At 41.6% G+C, this 22,756-nt stretch overlaps 1 protein-coding gene across 1 annotated transcript in view; it reads right to left on the reverse strand.

Moving 5' to 3' along the window:
- The window catches only part of PLXNC1 (plexin C1), a gene marked incomplete at its 5' end in the record, with an annotated part of 215,740 nt that overhangs the window by 39,135 nt on the left and 153,849 nt on the right, over positions 1–22,756 (reverse strand). The gene's annotated exons all lie outside the window — the stretch shown is intronic.

Here is a 22,756-nt window from a genome sequence, read left to right on the forward strand (position 1 = left end):
CCCCTCCTCCCTCCCCAAGACGGCACGCACTCTGATATAGGCTCTACATATACATTCCTATTAAACATATTTTCATATTAGTCATGCTGTAATGAAGAATTAGAACTAATAGGAGGAACCACAAGAAAGAAGAAACAAAACAAAACAGAAGAAGAAAAAAAAGAGCAAATAGTATACTTCAACTTGCACTCAGACTCCACAGTTCCCTCTCTGATGTGGATAGCACTTTCAACCATGAGTCCTTTGGAGATGTCTTAGATCCTTGCATTGCTGAGAATAGCTATGTCTATCAAAGTCAGTCATCGCACAATGTGGCTGTTTACTATGCACCATGTTTTCCCGGTTCTGCTCACTTCACTCAGCATCAGTCTATACATCAGCCCCCTTTTCTTAAAGTGAATATGGCCACATATTCCTTTCAGAGTGCTGAGCTGAGTGACCAGAAAGGTTGGGAAGTTACTGTATTGAACAAGCAGAAGGCTTTGCTTTTTAACATGCACCATTCATTACAGATATAGGAGCCATCTTCTTTCCACCCAAGACTTGTATTGTTGTTATTCAGTTGTTTCAATTGGGTATGACCCTTTGTGATGACATTTGGGGGTTTTCTTGGCAAAGACACTGGAGTAGTTTGCCATTTCTTTCTCCAGCTCATTTTACAGATGAGGAAACTGAGGCAAACAGGGTTAAGTGATTTGCCCAGGGTCACATAGCTAGGAAGCATCTGAGGCAGGATTTGAACTTCAGGAAGATGAGTTTTTTCTGACTCCAGGCCTGGCACTCTAGACATTGCACCACTAAGACCTGTTTTCACAGCATTTTATTCTTATTCTTTATTCTATGAACATGTTACCTCCCTATTCAATAGTCAATCAACAAGCATTTATTAAGCATTTACTATTGTGCAGAATTCTGGGGATATGAAGAAAGGCAAAAACAGAAGGAAAAAAAGATAGTCCCTGATCTTAAGGGACCCCTGGGGCAGGAGCAGGGACGAGGGAAGTAGGGGAGGTGGAAATAGGCAAATAACATGCAAACATTTTGTACTAATAAGACATAAACAGGATGAACTGGAGACAGCTCATAAACTCTAGTGGCTCCATATCACCTCCAGGATCAAATATAAAACCCTATGTTAAAAGGATATAAAATCTCCTATTAGAGCTTAAAACAACCCAAAGACTTTTGGGACAACTGGTATGTTTATCTTGTTGCCCTCCCCCTCCCCCATTAGAATGTAAGTTCCTTGAGGTCAGGGGCTGTTTCTCTTGTCTCCACATGCCCGGTGTTGAGGATAGCAACTGGCACACAGACTGGACTTAGTCAATGCTTGTCGATAGCCTGATTGACTGGGGCAGCAAGGTGGTGCAGCGGGAGTCCGGAAGACCTGAGTTCCAATCTGTCCTCAGCTATTTACTAGCTAAGTGACCCTGGGCAAGTCACTTCACCTGGTTTGCGCCTCAGTTTCCTCATCTGTAAGAATAAGTCGGAGAAGGAAATGGCAAACTACTAGCTGTGTGACCCTGGGTATGTCACTTTACCCTGTTTGCCTCAGCTTCCTCATCTGTCAAATGAGTGGAGAAGGAAATGGTAAACCACTCCAATATTTCTGCCAAGAAAACCCCAAATGAGGTCATGAAGAGTCAGACACAGCTGAAACAAGTGAACAACAGATTGACAGATCCTAGCTGGTGACCCTGGGAATGTCACTTAACTCTGTAAGACTGTAAGCCACAGAGAAGGCATCCATCTGTGTTGGTGGAGGGAGCTCCTCACCTGGAATTCCCTACACCACTAACATCACAGGTCTGGTCAAAAAGAAAAAAAAAATGTACCTTTAATTCTTACAGGGGAAAAGGCAACCCAAAGTAGGTTTGCAAAGCCCTTTATCTCATTTTATCCACATTACATCCTTGGGCAGCAAAACTAGACAAACAGGAATTTATCTCATGGAGGTCGTGAAGGGGAATTGGTTTGGTGAATAGATAACGAATATTTTATAATAATCCTATCAGAATCCTAGGGCTAGACGGGACTGTAAAGATCTTTTAATCCAAAAAGACATTTTCATAGGATAGATGCAGGAGGGAGGCTAAAGGTCACTGAGTCTAAACCCCCTCCTTTCAAAGATGAGAAAACTGAGTCCCAAAGAAGTTAAGCGACTTCATTAAGTCCAGGGCGACCAAGGGGGCAGCTAAGTGGTTCACCGCGTAGAGCACCTGGCCTGGAGTCAGGAAAACTCATCTTCCTGAGTTCAAATCCATGTAGTCCCATGTACTCAAATTTGTGCCTTTTGAAGTTATAATTATATAATTGTGGCACAGTAAATAGAACACCAGGCCTGGAGTCTAGAGGACCTGACTTCAAATCCAGCCTCAGACACCTACTAGCTGTGTGACCTTGGGCGAGTCACCTAACCTTGTTTGCCTCAGTTTCCTCATTGGGAGAAGGAAATGCAAACCACTCCAATACCTTTGCCAAGAAAACCCCAAATGGAGTCATGAAGAGTCAGACGTGACCAAAAATGACTGAACAACAAATTCTGCCCTTGTGCCCAACATTAGTTCTACAATATATTACGATGGGTTACAAAGAGTTTTCTGAGCCCCAAACCTTGAGCCAAACCATTAATGCAACAATGAGGTACATGTGCTCTCCTGGGTCCCTTTTGGCTTAGAAATCTAGGATTCCGTTGGTCTCAGGCACTAGATTTCCCATGGGAGAACACCCATAGTCCTATTTGCACTGGTTCCTTCCTATCTCCTCCCACCATAACCTCGGGACCTCCCCTTTCCCTCGGAGACTGCCGGCCCTACTGCCCGAGGGCTTTCATCAATGAACTACTGGAGATCATGACTCATGCCAGGCTCCGTGACGGCTTCCAACGTTAGATCCCAGACATGAGACTCTGCGGACCTAAGCCATGTCATTTCCTCCATTGATTCTCAATGTGGCTTCATGCTTGTGTCTCTTCCAGTTTCAGGGACACGCTCTCCCTTTGGACAGATTGGAAGTAATGACTGCGGAGCAATCTTGAAGGGCTTCCCAAAGATAAAAATGAATATAAATCACCTGTTCAGGATGGAGCCCTAGTGATTATAGCGCCTTTAAATGGTCTTAAAGCCGTTTAAAAAATAACAACAGCATTCGGTTAGTTCCTAATGGGCATGATTGCCTTAGATCAAGCATGCCTTTCTAGGCAATAAATGTCCTCTTCAAAAATCAGACCAAAAAAAGGCTCTTAATAGGATGTAAAATAATGTAGAGTTTCTGCAGCTTACTGGGTAGGAAAAAAAAGGGGGGGGATGACATTTCGTCAAGTCCCCAGGGAGTACTGAGAGTAAATTCAGACACAAATTGATTTATGTTCATTTTTATGCTACTAACACTTAGAGCTCAAATAGCAATTCTTTAAAGCATAAATGTATCAAAAGAGGTGGGGGGGTAGGAATGGGGGGAGAAGGATGAAATAGAAAAAGACAGAGAGAAGACCCCAGATGGAGTCAAAAGATCAGACAGAGCCTTGGAGCTGGAAGGGACCAGAGGGGCTAGGAGTTGAGCTCCCTTATTTTATACAGGCACATCCTCAAGGCCATTCAGTGTGTAACTATCAGAGGCAGGATTAGGACCCAGGTCTCCGTGACGCTAAGCCCAGAGCTCTTGCACGTTACCTCTCCATCTGGGTTTGAATCCCAATTCTACTCCTTGTGGGTTAATGGACATCTGTGTCTGAGTTCCCTCGTCTGTAAAATGAAGGGGTTGGGGGCGATGACCCCTATAGTGCCTTCCCCTTCTAAATCTACGATTTCTAAGTCTTCTTCTGACCCTGTGAGAGTTTGCTTGCTTGTTTGTTTTTTCCCCCGCCCTTAAAAAAACTCTCACCATCTACTCTAGAAAAAAGGAAAACCTCAGTGAGAAGCTTATACTATCATGTTTTTTCTGTACGTTTCTTTCACTTAGAATAGGGTTTCTTAACCTTTTCTGCATCATGGAGCCCTTTAGCTGTCTGGTAAATCCTAGCAGGCCCATTCTCAGTATAATGCTTTTAAATAACTGATTAATACTAAATTTTAATTAGAGGTTAGTGAAAACAAAGATATAGTTGGGTTTTTTTTCCTACCCAAGGTCACAGATTCCCTGAAACCTATCTATGGACCCCAAGATAAGAACCTCTGATCGTTGCTCAAAGCCTTTTCCACTGGTCACTCCCTTATTTCCATTCTTCTCAACCTCCCCCTCTAAAGCTACTCACCCCTCCCACTGTGCTCCCTGGAATTCTTGCTCCATAGAGACCAAACATTCTTTCATCTTTAGCCTTTCCCTTACCCGCTTCTTTCATCTTTTTTGTATCACTGACACCTGGCTCCCTGCTGACTACAGCTTCCTTGGCTGCCCTTTCCAATGATGGATGCTCATTGATGCACTCTCTGGTTGTGGTGGGCCAGTTGGGTCACTCCTTGCTCCCCATGACCATTGCAGACCCTCCTTCTACCGCCCATCACTCAGTAACCTCTACTCCTTTGATCTCCATTCAATACATATTTATCCGTTAATCAAGATTCTGGTAGTTGTTGTCTGCAGACCGCCAGGACGTTCTCCTTCCCTCCTCGATGAATTCAGAGCCTGGTTAACAGCCATGCCCTCTTTCCTAACTCCTGCTCTCATACCAGAGGATTTTAACACACATAATGAGTGACACTCCCTCAAATACCCTAACCTCTCCATCTCTCATTTTCCATGACCTGTTCCTTCACCTGACTACAGGTACACACAGAGATGACGATACCGTCGAGCATGCCATCACCCACAAACGTTCATAAATTCTGAAATTCCTTTATCTAATCATAATCTGTTAACATTCTACCTCTGTCTCTGCCTTGCAACTCCAAACCCTGTCCTTTGTACTCACAATTACCTCCAATTCTTTGACCCCCCAGTTCTGTTTGAGGTCATCACATCTTCCCCATCTTGATACCTTGGTGAATCAGTTCAGCTCTACACCGTCCTCTTCTCTTACGTCCTTTGCCTGTTTAGCCTATGGAAGACCTTGTCCTTCCAAACCCCAGACTTGGATTACCCCCACCATCTGCTTTTGCCTTCTCTCCTACTCTGCTGCTGAACAAAATTGGAAAAAATCATGAAACCACATTGGCTGGGTCAATTACAAGTTATGGTACATAATCTCAACTGGCCCTCACTACAACAAGGCAATCCTTTTATATGTCCAAAATTGATTTGCTAACCCACTCACCACATTGGTGTTTCCCATCTTTTTCATCTATCCTAAAGCTTCCCATAGTGTCCCCTGAGCACCCCCCTCCCCCATCTATATCCCTCCTAGCTGAGAGCCTTGAATCAAATTTCACTGAAGCAATTGAGGACGTTCTGAGAAAGCACATCACACAGATGCCTCCTGCCACTATCTTCACCCCTGTCTCACATGAAGTGGCCTTTCTCCTTGCCAAGGCAAACCCCTCTACGTGCCCATGTGATCTCACTCCATGCCATTCGGGGCAGCAGACTGCCCCCTCTAGCATCCCCTTGCTCTCACTAATATACCATCTCTCCCTATCTACCGGCTCCTTTCCTACTGTCCACAGAATTGCCCCTATCTCCCCCATCCTCAAAAACCCCTCATTTGATAGGTCCATTCCGGCTAGCTTTCTTCTGGTATCTCTCCTCCCTTTTTTGGCTAAACTCCTTGAGAAGACCCTCTACAACAGGTGCCTTTACTTCCTCTCTTCTCTCTCTCCTCCTAATTCTCTACAGTCTGGCTTCTGACCTCATCATTCACCTGAAACTGCTCTCTCTCCAAAGTCCTTAGTGATCTCTTAATTGCTAAATACAACAGCCTTCTCTCAAGCCTTCTTGACCTCTCTGCAGCCTTTGACACTGGAGATCACCCTCTTTTTCCTTGATACTCTTCTCCTTAGGTTTCTATGACACTGCCTGAAAGGGTAGTTCTCCTCCACCCTTCTGACCTCTCCTCTCTCTTCTCTGGGAGCTCTTCATCCACATCGTGACCACTAACAGAGTCTCCCAAGGCTCTGTCCTGGGCCTTCTTCTCTTCTCCCTCTATACATTTCAGTTGGCGATCTCATTATGTCCTATGAGTTTTTATGTAGTCGAATCTCAGATCTACTTGAGTAGACCTAACCTCTCTCTTGACCTCTAGTCTCACATCTCCATTGGCATCTTTATGTCTGGATGTTAGACATCTTGAACTGGATATCTCGTAGATGTCTGAAATTCAACATGTTCAAAACGGAATTCATTATATTTCCCCCCAAATCCTTCTCTCTCCTAAATTTCCCTCTTTGTCTCCAAGGCACCACCATCTTCCTAGTCATCTAGACTCACAACCTTGGTGTCACCCTTGTCTCCTCGCTCTCTCTCATCCCCTACTCCAAACATCCAATCCGTTGCCAGGTCTGTTGTTTCTACCTTTGTAACATCTCTCACATATGCCCCCTTTTGTCCTCTGACACTGCCATGACCCTGGTGGAGGCCCTTATCACTTCACCCCTAGACCATTTCAACAGCCTACTGGTTGGTCTTCCTGCTTTGTGCCTCCCACTCCAATACATCCTCCACTCACCTGCCAAATTGGTTTTCCTAAAATGCAAATCTAACCCTATTACCCCCTTCCCCAAATCAATAAACTTCATTGGCTTACCTAATACCTAATAAAAGATCAAATATAAAATCCTGTGTTTGGCTTCCAAAGCTCTTCCTTATCTGCACCCCACCCCCAACACACACACACACACACACACACACACACACACACACACACCTTTCCAGTCTTCTTGCACCTTACTCCCCTCCAAAAACTTAGCAATCCAGTACTTTGCCCCTCTTCCTGTTTCTTGCAAAAATACTCCATCTCCCAACACCAAGCACTTTCACTGGCTGTCCGCCATGTCTAGAATGTTCTTCCTCCTCATCTCCATTCCATGGCATCTTTGAAGGTCTCAGCAAAAGTCCCACCTTTTTCTTTAATTGAATTTTATTTTTTTGAAAATCCCACCTTCTGCAAAAAGTCATTCCCAGTCCTCCTTAACCTTTGAGCCTTCCCTCTGACACTACCCCCAACTTAGCCTGTCTATAGCTTATTTGTGCATGGTTGTTTGCATATTGTCTCCCCCTTTAGACTTTTTTTTTTCCCTTGGCAAGGCAATCAGGGTTAAGTGACTTGCCCGGGGTCACACAGCTAGTAAGTGTCAAGTGTCTGAGGCCAGATTTGAACTCAGGTCCTCCTGACTCCAAGGCCGGAGCTCTATCCACTGCATCACCTAGCTTCCCCTCCCCACCAGGATACTTTGAGCTCCTTGAGAGCCGAGACTGTCCTTTGCCTTTCTTTGTATCCCCAGAGCTTACTTAGCACAGTACTTGGCACATAATAGTTTCTTAATAAATAAGAGATAACTGACAGACTGATCCCAAATAGGAAGTTCCATCAGTTGATTAGTCAACAAATGAACAAAAGTTTCAGGGAAAACCCTGTTTCACTGCTAATGGCGGTCTTTGTTTGCTTTTGGATTGAGCCCTTGTGCTGGGACCATGATAGGTTGCTGCTGTTCAGTCTTTTCGGTTGGGCTGTCTCTTCATGGCTGGGATGCGGACACCTCTGTTCTATTTCCACATCTCTTGTTTTTTGAGAAAATGTCCCAAGACAGTGGAGCATCGTATAGTAAAAGAAGGTGTCCTGGGGATTCACCTTGAACTACCCAAACCCAGTATCACGTTGTTGGCTAATTGAACTTGAAGTCCATTAGAAAATAGGCTTTTCTCACATGGATTGTTGCTACATCTTTCACCTCTCCCTTGGGGCAGCTAGCTGGCACAATGGATAGAGCACTGGGCCTGTAGTCAAGAAGATCTGAGTTCAAACCTAGCCTCAGACCCTAGCAAGACACTTAACTCTATTTGTCTCAGTTTTCTCATCTGTAAAATGAGCTGGAGAAGAAAATGGCAAAATGTTCCAGTATCTTTGCCAAGAAAAGCCTAAGTGGGGTCACAAAGAGTTGGACATGATTGAAAACAACACCTCTCCCTTCCTCCCAACAGTTCAATTCACATATAGAAGTAGTCTAAAAATTAGGTGATTTTTTTTTAGCATCCTCTACCCTTTTTCCCTCCACTGCATCATTATAGGATCACAGATATAGAGATGGAAGATACCTTTCAAGTCATCTAGTCCAACCCCTTTATTTTATAGCTTAGGAAACAGGCCCTGAGATATTGTAACTTGACCAAGATCTCACAAGAACTCTATGAAGGATTCACGGAACGGACTATAAAGAATCACATCTGAATGAGTATTTCCTTCCCCATCCCCCTCCTCACCCTTCTCCTGCAACTAGACCATAAACTACTTGAGGAGCAGGGTCTGGGTCTCATGTATCTCCTTTAGTAAAAGTTCTCACGCTTAGTAGGTGCTCGATAACTCTTGTCTTCAATGAAGAAAGAACAGGAGAAAGTTGTTTGCCTTTCCAAAGCCATGAGAGATAAATGATGTGTGTCATTACTGGGGAAACTCATCAACCATCCGAGATTAAAAAGAAGACATACACAGGATGGAGGCCAAGAGGCAGGGCCCTGAGGATGAATACAGAAGAGGAGCACGGTCCTATAAGAATAATGACAGCCAACACTAAAATCCAGAACCTACAATGAATGGGAAATAAAGCAAAGATAAAGAAATGCTCAGGACCAGAAAAAGGAGATTTTTTTTAAAAAAATAGCTGTTTGGGGGCAAGAAGAAAATCAAAGAAGAGGCAGGACCCCTGCTTGGGTTCCATGCAGTGACATTTCACCCTCCCCTTCATCTCATGTCTTTCTCAACCTATTCTTCTCTTCATCAAAGCCTCCTGATTCTCCCCATTCACTGTGGTCGTTTGGGGCTTTATGTCCCTCACTTTACATTCTTGGGACAATCCTTCATCATTTCAATAAGGCCTGGTCTTCCACCCTTAAAACTCCTGTCCTTTAACTTTTTATCCCCCAATTCCTAACTCTGGGTCAAGCCCACCATTGACCCTCTCTGCTCCGAGTCATGATCTACTAAAGGAAGATGCAGAAACCTGCCCAACTGGCTGGCTGGCTCCATTAAAAATCCATGCTGTCAAAGGGGGAGCTAGGTGGCGCGGCAGATAGAGCACCAGCCCTGAAGTCAGGAGGACTTGAGTTCAAATCTGGCCTCAGACCAAACACTGGACACTTACTAGCTGTGTGACCCTGGGCTAGTCACTTAACCCCAATTGCCTTAAAAAAAAAAATCCATGCTGTCAAGGCTATAATGGCCCCAGACCATGCTTGGCAATTCTTTTATTCATCTCTGACTGACACTTCAGTACTGGTATATACACACATATCACACATACACAAAATAAATAGAATGCAGAAATATCTGGATATACATCATATATATGTGTATATATGTATATATATATGTGTGTATATATGTCTGTGTGACATCACACATTCACAAAATAAACAGAATGCATAAATATATGGATATATAGTATATATGTGTGTGCATATATATGTATGTGTGTATATGTGTGTATGTATGAGAGGGAAATGGCAAATCACTCCAGTATCTTTGCCAAGAAAACCCCAAATGGGGTCACAAAGAGTTGGATATGACTAAAAAATGACTGAATAACAGCAAATGCATTTATATGATATACAGTGGATATATATCATATATGCTATATATACCATATTATATTAAGTATATATAAGTACACATAGACTTATGTACATAAGTACATATGTACACACAATTATATAAGTATATATGATTATACAATACTATATTATATAACGATTATATATGTGTGTATATATGTATGTGTGTGCATATATATGTATGTATGTATGTATATGCATGTGAGAGACAGAGATGGAATATTTACTTGCCTGTTCTGTGTTGGATTCCTTCAGTAGAATGTAAGCTCCTTAAGAACAGGGTCAGTCTCATTTCTCTCTGTACCCCCAGAACCTCCAACGGTCCCTGGCAGACGCTGGCACTTGATAAATGCTCCCTCCTTCACTCTCAGAAGACGACCCGGCTTCCTCCTCCAACACTTACCACTGCACTTGGCCCATAAAAGGTCCTAAATAATGTTTGTTGACTAATAGATTGAATTGTGGAAGAAAATCGAGGCCATTTCCTGTGAATTCCCTGCTCTTCCCCATCTGCCATTTCCTGAAATCTCTGTCTTTAGCTTTTGTCACTTCTGTACTCCAGACTGGGAATGACATGGCACTTCTCCTTGTTAAGCTCAGCAGGTAGAGCCCATGCCTTCCTGACTCTTCGAGGGGCTGATCTCACTGATCATTTATTTCATCTAGTCCAATCCATTATTCAATCTAGCCTTCTCTTTTTGCCTACAGATATGATCCGTTAACCCCTATCCTTAAAAAACAAACAAACAAACAAACAAACAAACAAACAAACAAACAAATCCCTCTGGACAAGAGTTTTACTCCAGTACTTCCTTATGGTGTGAAAGTGGCCTTGGATTCTCAAAGGTAATGTTGACCGAATCCAAGTTCTAGCAGGTTTTAGCAAACCAGAAAGGATTTAAGTATAATCCCAGGGACAGACTGTGTCTCCTGTCTGAGACCAGACTTGCCACCCACTGGTAATGAGCCTCATTATGAGTAGGTGGCCATCAGTGACGAATTTCTTGGCCATAGCAATCCATGAAACAAAGAAACGTAATAAAAGGCAAAAGTGACTGCCAAGATGATCATTCTAAAGCACAGGCCTGATCAGCTGGTTCTCCACCTCAAAAAGCTCCAATGGGTCCCCTGAGAAATCTCCAGGTTTAGTCGATTCTGTTTCCACAGGGTACTTGTCAAGACAACCTTAGTCAAGAGAGACTTAAGACCTCTGGGCCTCAGTTTCCTATCTATAAAACCAAGAGATTGGATTAAATCACTTGAAAGCCCTGCTGCCTTTCCCCTACAACTATTTAAGAAATGTTTTTTGACCAAATAGTACCGGCCACCCCCAAGCTAGAGCACCCGAGGGAATGAATTTTTACCTGCATACCTTCATGTATACCTCAATGTCACTGCAGGAACATAATTGCTATCATCTACCTTTCAGGGAGAGACCACACTTTTAGGTGCTTTACGTTTAAACGATAAAAGGTATCATTTCAATGTCAACTATGATTAGTGGCCACTTTGAAAAAGAAAACGTCAGATATGTGGAAAACATTTGATAAAAAAGTTGCTGTTTGGGGTGATACAAAAAATTAAAGATAAGCAAGCTGTGTGGAACAGAGACTCACAGTTTCATATGAAATCCCCTTTTTAGGTTCTATTTTCTATATGAAAATGCTCATGGGTTTTTATTTAATGTTTTTTAAATTGGAATTTTTTTAAAAAAAAAAGAAAAAGAAAACAAAATAAATGACCATCTGCCGTCTGCTTCACCTTTACACATCTGTCCGGCTCAGTGCTGTCTCAGACTGTCCTCAGAAGACAGTTTTCTGTCTAACTCAATTTTCCCAGTAATAGAGTGAATAGATACTTAATAAGCACTCCCAACTCAGCATGACCAGAACAGAATTCATTATCTCTCTCCCTCCAAAGCCTTCTCTCTCTCAAACTTTCCTCTTTCTACAAAGGGCACCGGCATCCTTTGAGATGCCCAGATCTGTTACTTTAGTCATCTCCAGATACCTCGCTCCCCTCCCCCTCCCTCTCTAGGGGTAGTGACTAGAACACTCGACTTGGAGACAAGAAAACCTGGGTTCGAATACCGCCTCAGACACTCACTAGTTGTACGAACCCAGCAAGTCACTTACATCTCTGAGCCTCAGTTTCTTCATCGGTAAAACTGGGGCTTGGCAGGGGGAGATATTGAACAAAATATTTCTAAGGTCCTTTCTTAGCTCAAAAATCTATGATCCTATAAACTACTTACCCAATTTTGTTATTAATTCTACTTCCAGGACAATTCTTATACATGCCCCTTTCTGTCCACTCACACAAACTCTCATCACCTCTCCCCCAGACTCTCAACGGTCTCTCGTAGCACTGATTCAATCCCTCCACCACAAAACTTCCTAAAACAGAGATCTAATCAAAACACTCCCTGGACTCAAAGAGCTCTGGTGGCTGCACCTAGGATAAAAGTATTCATTCTTCTCTTTGTTATATAAAAACTCTCACAGTCTGGCTCTGGCCTACCTTTCCTTTATTACACATTACTCCATTTTACACGCTGTATAGTTGGGGAACTAAGTGACATGGTGGGTAGAAAGATGGGCCCGGAGTCTGGAAGTCTCATCTTCGTGAGTTTAAAACTGGCCCCAGATACTTACTAGGTGTGTGACCCTGGGCAAGTCACTTCTCCCTGTTTGCCTCAGTCTCCTCATCTGTAAAATGAGCTGGAGAAGGGAATGGCAAACCACTTGGAGACCTTTGCCAAGAAAACCCCAAATAGAATCAGACATGACTGAAACAACAATAACAAAAATATTTGAATCAAACAGTCTCATCTTCTCTCCCTCTTACAAGATATTACATCTGCCATCTCTGCGTCGCTGCTCAGGTTAGTGCCCATGCGTCACATGCATTCTTGCCTGACTGTGGCCTCTTAGAAACGCCGGCTTCCTTCAAAGTTGAGCTGAAGTATCACTTCCTATATGAGGTCTATCCTGGTCCTCACAAGTCACATATTCCTCCACGGTATCTGAGGCGACCAGATAATGGGAAGGGTGCTGATATATCTTTGATGGAAAAGGACTGTACAAAGTGACGGACGGGCATGAGGTAAGTGTTGCTATGGTGTGTGCAATGGAAGGAAGGAGGGAGGAAGGAAAGAAAAAAGGGAGAGAGGAAAGAAGGCAGGAAAGGAGAAAAGGTGAAAGGAAGGAAGAGAGGGAGAGAGGGAAGGAAAGAAAGGAGAAAGGGAGGAAAGGTGGAAGGAAAGAAGGGAGGGTAGAAGAGAGGAAAAGCAGAAGAGGGGAGGGAGAGAAAGAGAAAGGCAGTAAGGAAGGGAGGGAGGGAGGGAAAGAAGGAGGGATCAGGAGGTAATGAGCAGCTACACATCTGTGGTTTCTGGTCCTAGGTTTCCTTTCCTAGTATTGCGCTAAGTGAGAGTGTTTCTAGGTATCTGGGTAGACTCAGGGTCAACTTCTCTAGAGCCCACAAACCAGATGCACCAGAAATGAAGAATTAAGCAGTAAGACTGAATTCTCAGCTCAGAATAATGCTTCCATCTCAGTTGTACAATCTAAACTTAGCAAGCTAACTGTCTCAAAGGAAGGACGCTGGATATCATTGACACATTTCCCACCATGCAATTATTAAGTGCCTCCTTTGTGTTAGGCACTATGTTAGTAAACAAATAATTAACAAAAAAGACACCTGGGTGACGTGGTGGCTTTCCTCAAGTCTATCCTTGTGGCCTTTCCTTTTCTGCTCTACGGCCGTAACCACGAGTATGCTAAGGCTTCAGAAGAGCCTTGTGTACAGTGTCTTTCAAAGTGGATAGAGGAAGGTTTGACTTGACCCCAGTGAGACCACAAAAAAACAGCCAATGCCAACTCTTGTCAGCAGATCTGGATGCTGATTAAAGATGAGCTAATCATCCGGAAGCCTGTTACTGTCTGCACTAATGCCTGATGCTAGAAAAACACTCTGGCTCACTGAATGGTAGGCATACGGGCATTGGAAAAGTAAAAAGAACAGGCAGCATTCACACACTTCAGGTGATCTGGATGAGAACAAGCACTTTGTGCCATCTACTCTGAAGACAGGGCAGCTAGGTGGTGCCATGGTGCACAGAGCACTAGGCTTAGAATCAGGAAGACTCCCCTTCATGAGTTGAAGTTTGGTGTCAGACACTTACTAGCTGTGTGACTGCGGACAAGTCACTTAACCCTATTTGCCTCAGTTTCCTCATCTGAAAAATGAGCTGGAGAAGGAAATGGCAAACCATTCCAGGATCTTTGATGAGAAAACCCAAAAAATGGGGTCACAGAGAGTTGGACATGACTGAAAAATAACTTAACAACAACTCTGAAGACATCAGGAAACCAAAAAGTTTGAACACCGTATATATTACAGTCTATGCTTGAAGATGAAAGAAAATGTGATTGAGATTAAGGCCTGCAATAAGCTCCTGGCTGACTATGAACACAGGAAAGTATCAAGAGGAGCCTCTACAGGCTTGTCTAAGGAAGAGGAGATGAAGAAATTATCTCTCCTCCACTCCTATACACACAGTACCCACCTACAAAGTGCATTTCATAAAAGTGACCTAACTACTAGCAAAAATTGCAAACACCTGTCACATCAATAAATGTTTACTAAGTGTCTACTATGTGCCAGGCACTGGCACATAGTAGGTGATAGGGATACAAAAAGAGGCAGAAGACAAGGTATATCATACACTTATAGGTATATTGTATATTTGGTATACATTAGACTGTGAGCTCCTTGAGGAGGGAAGGAAATACGGAAGGAAAAGAGAGAAAGAAGAGATGAGACTTGGTCTACTTTGCCCTAAAGGACAGAGCCAGGAACAGGGTGTGCAGGTTGTAATGAGGCCAATGTAGACTTGATATCAGGAAAAAACTTGTTCACCACTGAGCTATCCAAAGGTGTAGGACTCAAGATGGTGGGTTTCCTCCCCTCATTTGAGGTCTCCAAAGCAAATGCTGGATAATTGGTGGTCAGTAATGATATAGAAAAGAATCCTACTCAAGTAGACAAAGCAGACTCGATGACCTCTTAGGTCCCTTCCAGCTATGAATTGAAGATTCAATGATCCTAGGAAATTTCTTCTGTGTAGGCCCAGGGCCCACCTCTGATTCTGGGTACATGATGGATCTTTGCTTGCTAATAGTTGGCCCAAACAACAGAGATCTAATTAGACACGGGCAAACGTACAATAACATGGGATCAAATAAAGGATCATAGTTCTGAAGCGAGAAGGGAACTTAGAGGTTATTAGTCTAGCCTACTCAATTTAAAGATAAAGAGACCAAGGCTCAGAAAAGTGAAATTGTTACCCAAGGTTATAGCTCTCCCTTATAAGTTCAAAGGGAGCTAAATTTTAATTTTGCTGTTAAAGCTCATTTAAATTAACTGTTTGGGAGATCATTGTTTAAGAGTATCTATCGGAACTCAAAATCTTGTGGAAGTAAATGTTGAAAACAAAAAAAAAAAATTAAAATTACCATAAAAAAAGAAAAAAAAGAGTATCTATCAAAAATTAAAATGAAAAATTAATAAAAGGAGAAACTCTAGAAGCCTTTCCAGTAAGACCAGGGGCAAAGCCACAATGGCCATTATTACCACTATTATTTAATATACTTCTAGAAATACTAGCTATAGCAATAAGACAAGAAAAATACATTTGCCTATTTTCATAAGCAAAGAAGGAAACAAAATGATGCTTATTAGGAGATAACATGACGGTTTACCTAGAGAACACTAGAGAGTTTGTTAAAAGTTGAACAAGGCAATGAATAATTTCAGTAAAGTCCCAGAAAAGAAAATAAATCCACCAGTCATTAGCCCTTCTGACTATTACTAACAAAATCCAAGGGAAAGATAGAAAAAGAAATTAAAGCAAAGTAACTACAGAATAGATAATGTCACAGGTATCGCATCGCCACCTATCAAGACACACCCAGGGCTTAAATGAAAGCAACTACAAAACAGTTTTCATAGAAATAAAAGAAGACTCAAGGACTGATTTTTAAAGAAAAAAATTAACAGATGTAGTGCCACATCAAATTGACTTACCAATGGCTATTTTATAGATTTAGATAAAATAATAACAAAATGCATCATGAGGAACAAAAGGTCAAGAATCTAAAGGAATGTAAGGGGGGAAAAGTAGGAATTAAGGGGGTTTAGCAGTATTGTATCTCAAACTATTTTATAAATGCAAAAATCATCAAAACAATTTGGCTCTGGTTAAAAAAGAGAAAGGTTGATTAATAGGGAAAGATTAAATACACAAGACATAGAAGCAATTGACCATGCAATGGTCTATAGACCCATAGGCACTAACTACTGGGATAAGGATTCCCTATTTAATAAAATTAGCTGGTAAAACTGGAAAGCTATCTGGCAAAACTTAGGTTAAGTGATCTTAAGCCATATACCACAATAGATGTATGTCGTATATCCACATATACCACATATCAAAATGGATATATGGCCTGAATACAAAAGAGCTTGTCGTTAAAAAAAGAAAAAATGACAAAGGAAGATAATTTTTACTTATTAAAGAATTCTTATACAAATAAGAGACAGAAATGATCATAAAAGATAAAACGTACAATTAAAAAATCTTCTCTACAAGCAAAATAAATGCAGTTAGAATCAGAAGACACATTTAATTTGGAAAAAATCTTCATGCAAATTTTTCTGATAAAGGCTTAATATCCAACATACATAAAGAATCAATATAAATATATAAGAACAAGAACCATTCCCTAATACATGTTATCAAAGGATGTGAGCAGGCAGTTCTCAAATGAAGCAGTATAAGCAATTGGCAACCATATGATAAAATGATCCAAACCTTTGTTAAGGGAAATGCAGAAAGAGGGATCCAGGACACAGAAAAGGTCCTTGCTCTAAGGCAGACTTCAGAAAAACCTGGAAGACTTACGTGAACTGATGCTGAGTGAACTGAGCAGAACCAGGAGAACATTGTACACAGTAACGGTCACAGTGTGCAATGACCAACTCTGATAGACTTGGCTTTTCTCAGTAATACAGTGATCTAAGACAATTCCAAAAGACCCATGATGGAAAATGCTATCCACATCCAGAGAAAGAACTACAGAGTATGAATGCAGGTCAAAGCACACTATTTTCACTTTTTTTTCTTGATTTTTCCCTTTTGTTCCGTTTCTTCTTTCACAACATGACTAATGTGCAAATACGTTTAATATGATTGTCCATATACAGCCTATATGAGATAGCTTGCTGTCTTGGGGAGGGGGAAGGGAGGGAGAAAAAAATTGGAACTCAAAATCTTATAGGAGTGAATGAATGTTGAAAACGAAAACAAATAAAAAAATAAATAAATAAGAGAGAGAAAGGCAGATCAAAACAACTCATACCCATACAGATCCTTGTTCCAAGAGAACAGAAGATGAAAGTGACAGAAGATGAAAGTTGTAGATGTGGGACCAGAATCACACAAACATGCTGTGTTGCAGGAGACATTGATTTATCCAGTCAATCTGGAAAGCAATATGTAACTAGACCCCTAAAGTCACTAAACTATGCACATCCTCTCTTGACCCACTGAGAACTATCGGCCATGTACTTCTAAGGAGGACAGCTAGATGGTGCAGTGGATAGAGGACTGGGCCTGGAGTCTTGAAGATCTAAGTTCAAATCCAGCCTCAGATACTTATTAGCTGTGTGACCCTAGGCAAGTCACTTAACCCTGCTGACCTCAGTTTCCTCATCTGTAAAATGAACTGCAGAAGGAAACAGCAAACTATTCTAGGATCTTTGCCAAGAAAACCCCAAATGGGATCATGAAGAGTCAGACACAACTGAACAGCAACAAAAACACTTATAAGGAGGTCAAGAACAAAGGGAAAGGTCCTATATACAAGAATATAAAACAGCACTTTTTGTTGAATCAAAGAAATGGGGAAAAAACGAGGAGATGGCTGAACACGAGGTGGCATATTAAGGTAATGGAAATTTTTTTGCACCATAAGAAATAAGGAATATTAAACATTTAAAGAAATATAAAAATACTCAGATGAATTGATGTAGACTGAAAAGAACAGAACTAGCAGAACAGTTTACACAATGACCACAGTAACGTGAGGTGAATTAACTCTGAAAGAACACAGAACTGGGACCAAAGAATCTACCAATTACGACTTCCAAAGACTGATGATGACAACGACGAGGATTGATAGTGCTTTAAAGTTTGCAAAGAAATTCATAATTGTTTTCTCATTTGGTCCTCACAAAACCCCTGGGAGATAGGTGCTATTATCATCTCCGTTTTACAGATAAGGAAACCAAGGCAGACAGAGGTTAAGTGACTTGCCCAGGGTCACACAGCTGGTAAGTGTCTGAGGCAGAACTTGAACTCAGATCTTCCTGATCCCGGGCCTGGCCTCTAACCACTGTGCCACCTAGTCATCTCATGAGTGATGATGAAACGTACTGTCCATCTCTTGTTAGACCATTTATAATAAATCACTTGAAAAGATGCCCAGAGAAAAGGGAGGGGAGATGCAGAAGGGGTTAAAAGTAGGCCACTTTGTTACTACTCGATTAAATTTTTATACATATGTATACATACATGTGTGTATATATATAACATATAATACATACATGTGTATATATACACACACATATACACATACATGTGTATACACACACATACATACATACATATATATATATATATATATAGATGTTCTAAACACACCATATGTGGTAGAGAGGCTCATGGTTTCTCCCACAGTCCTCTTCCCCTTTTTCCTCATTCTTCTTAAGGGTTTTTTTTTGGTATTGTTGATGATTTATTGGAACAAAACTGTTTTTAATGTTACAAGGTCGAGATGAAGGTCAAGCGTCCCCTTCATAAAGTTTACCATTTTTTCTCGGGGTTTTTTGTCCCTTTTTATTTTCTGTTCCCCATCCCTGGTTGTTTCAGTTTTATGAGATGAGAAGGGTAAGGGAGAGAGTGAGAAGGGAGCGAGCAGGATGGAAAGAGGAAGGAAGACACGGGTGACGACGGAGGCAGAAGCATGTTGGATTTACAGCTGGGAGACTCGAGCCTGAATCCTGGCACTGTCAATTCCAACTGTGAAATACTAGGCCAGTTAAGACAGCTCTCTGAGCCGCGGCTTCCCTACTGGGTGGTTGTTATCAAAGGGATGATGTAGGTCAAGAGCTTTATAAACCTTAGACTCTTATGTGAGCCTCAGTCTTGGCCATCATCACAGGACCAGAACTGAAAAGGACCTCAGAGGTCATCTCGTCCAACTCCTCCATTTTACAGATGAAGAAACTGAGGTACAGGAGAGATAGAATGAGAACAGGTTGGAGAACTGATCTCAGTGAGATGTGAACTTTAGATCTGGATGGGTGGGGTAAGTTTGAAGGTATAAAGGCTACAAAGGTGAGGTTACTTTCCCAAGGCTACATAGTTACAAGTCTTAAAGGTACGATTTGAACATAGGTTGTCTGGCTTCAGAGCTAGTGCTCTTTCCATCGTCAATCAAGCAAATAGCACCAGCAACATGGATTAAAGGATTAAGAGGTAAAAGGGATCATAGACCGGTGGTGTCAAACAGGGATCCCTACAGGTCACATACTGACACAGAAAACCACAAATTAACATTATCTACGGTACATTGTATTTTTGGAGGGGTAGCTAGGTGGCACAATGTCCAGAGCACTGAGCCTGGAGTCCGAAAGACTTGAGTTCAAATCTGGCCTCAGAAACATACTAGCTGTGTGACCCTGGGCAAGCTACTTAACCCTGTTTGCCTCAGTTTCCTCATCTGTCAAATGAGCTAGAGAAGGAAATGGCAAACCACTCCAGGATCTTTGATAAGAAAACCCCAAAAGAAGTCACAAAGAGTCAGACATGACTGAAAATAACTGAACAACCACTGTATTTTTATTTACTTTTGTTAAACACATCTCAATTTCATTTTAATCTAGTTAGGACTCCCAGCAGCAGCCTCTGTTCCAGACCATCTATAGACCAGACATCCTTAATCTGCAGTTCATAGATTCCAGAGGGTTTGTGAACACAGAGGAGAAAAAAAAAATTACATCTTCATCCTCACTAACCTCTATCTGAAATTAAGTATTTTCCTCAATTATTTAAAAAGAGGAATCTGAGAAAGCGTCTGTAGGCTTCACCAAGCCACTGCCAGAGGGGCCCATGACACAACATAGGTTAAGAACCTCTGAACCAGGCCAACCCCTTGATTTTACAGATGAGAAAAGTGAGGCCCACAGAAAAGTGACATATGGTCATTCCTGTCTCATACCGTGGGGAAGACAGCGCAATCACAAATTCTTTGCAGGTGCAGAACGTTTTCTATTTTCAATTTTTTTCTATTTCTCCCCCTTTCCTAGAGTACCTATATGTATCTTGCTAAACCTGTCAACTCCACATAGAAGGTCTTTCTGAACATTGCTACCATTAAGGTTTCAAAAGTTGGCACCAAAAAATGAATTAAGTAGGTATTTCAAGAGTCATCTCAGTGCATGAGACAATGGCGTGCTTGTAAGAGATGTAAACAGTTTTTGGAAATTTTATTTTTTTTTCTCCCAAGAGAACAGAAAGGAGATCGTGGGTGCTTATTTGGGTTTGCTGGTCTCAGATAAACTTTGGATGCCTTTTTTTTTTTTTTTTAAAGATCACAGATGTGGAATGGCCCTCTGAGGCTGTCTACACCAACCTCTCCATTTTACAGATGAGGAAACTGAGGACCGGAATGGAGAGTGTGAGAATAGACTGGAAAACTGAGGACTGATCTCAGTGAGATATTAACTTGAGATGTGGATAAGACAGGGAGGAGGGACAAAAGCTACCTTAGGGAGTAAGGAATGGGGCTAAGATTGGAAGATGGGTCTCCCAACTCCAAACCCAGCACCTTTTTTTTTTTTTTTTTAAAGATCATATGACCACAGCTTTGGAAGGGGACATGGAGGTCTTCTAGCCCAACACCCTCATTTTAAAAGTGAGGAAACTGAGGCTTGGGGGGGGTTATGTGACTTGTCAAAGGACACACAGGTAGTGTCAGTGACAGGCTTTAAACCCCAATCCTCTAATTCCGTATTAAACATGCTTTTCCACTGTACCAAGAAGTCCCTGGTTCCTATTCAGGTACCCTCTGTCAGCTGGGTGGCGTAGTAGACAGGACCCTGTTCTTGAAGTCAGGAAGGCTTGGGTTCAAACCCTGCCTCAGACACTTCCCATGTGACCCCAGGGCAAGTCACTTCACTTTTCTCAGACTCAGTTTCCCCATCTGTAAAATGATACAACTTACACTATGCTATCTCCCTCTTCAGTTTAAAAAGTTAAATTTGTCAGCAATCATCAAAACTACCTGGTACTGGCTAAGAAATGGAGTGGTGGATCGGTGGAATGCACAAGACACAGTAGTCAACGACTATAGTGATCTACTATTTGATAAACCCAAAGACTCCAGCTTCTGGGATAAGAACTCACTATTTGACAAAAACTTCTGGGAAAACTGGAAAAGAGCATGGCAGAAACTAGGCATAGACCAAAATCTTACACCATATGCCAAAATAAAGTCAAAATGGGTACATGATTTAGATATAAAGGCCGATACTATGAGCAAACTGGGAGAGCAAGGAATAGTTCACCTATCAGATTTATGGAGAACAGAAGAATTCATGACCAAACAGGAGAAAGAGGACATTATGAAATACAGAATGGATAATTTTGATTACATTAAATTGAAAAGTTTTTGCACAAATAAAGCCAATACAACCAAGATTAGGAGGAAAGCAGAAAACTAGGAAAGGATTTTTACAACCAGTGTCTCTCATAAGGGCCTCATTTCTAAAATATATAGAGAACTAAGTCAAACTTTTGAGAATACAAGTCATTCCCCAATTGATAAATGGTCAAAGGATATGAGCAGGCAGTCTTCAGATGAAGAAATTAAAGTCATCTATAGTCATATGAAAAATGCTCCAAATTACTATTGATTAGAGAAATGCAAATGAAAACAACTCTGAGGTACCATATCACACCTATCAGATGGGCCAACATGACAAAGAGGAAAATGATAAATGGAAAAGATGTGGGAAAATTGGAACACTAATGCATTGTTGATGGAGTTGTAAACTAATCCAACCATTCTGAAGAGCAATTTGGAACTATCCAAAGGGTTATAAAAATGTGCATATCCTTTGACCCAGCAACAGCACTTCTAGGGCTGTATCCCAAAGAGATCATACAAATGGGAAAAGGACCCACATTTTTTGTGGTGGCAAAGAACTGGAAATTGAGGGGATGCCCATCAACTGGGGAATGGCTGAACAAGTTGTGATATATGATTATGATGGAACGCTATTGTGCCACATGAAATGAGGAGCAGGCTGACTTCAGAAAAACTTGGAAAGACTTGTATGGTCTGATGCTGAGTGAAGTGAGTAGAACCAGGAGAATGTTGTACACAGTAATAGGCATGTTGTGCGATGACTAACCTTGATAGACTTAGCCCTTCTCAGCAATGCAAAGATCTCTAAAAGTCTCATTCTCCACATCCAGAGAAAGAACTATGGAGTTTGAATGCAGATCAAAGCCCACCATTTGCCCTTTTTTTATTTTGTTTTGTTTTGTTTCCCCCTTCTTGTGGTTTCTCCTATTGGTTTTAATTCTTCCTTAAAACATGACTAATGTGAAAATATGCTTAATAGGAATGTATATGTATAGCCTATATCAGATTGTGCGCCGTCTTGGGGAAGGAGGCAGGGAGGGAAGAGGAGAAAAATTTAAAACTCAAAAGCATATGGAAGTGATTGTTGAAAACTAAAAATAAATTAATTTTAAAAAAAAGTTAAATTTGTACACAGCCTCCTTAAATCCTCCGGCCAGCGCCATGGGGCAGTTAGGGGTTCACTCCCTCATTTGTCAGACGAAGAAACTCAAGCTCAGATGCTCAAGGTCATGGTCACATAGACAGCACACTTAGGTTCACAGGTTGAACTTGAACCAAATTGG

This window comes from Vombatus ursinus, unplaced genomic scaffold (assembly GCF_900497805.2).
Source record: "Vombatus ursinus unplaced genomic scaffold, bare-nosed wombat genome assembly UNPS02011334.1, whole genome shotgun sequence".
NCBI lineage: Eukaryota > Metazoa > Chordata > Mammalia > Diprotodontia > Vombatidae > Vombatus > Vombatus ursinus.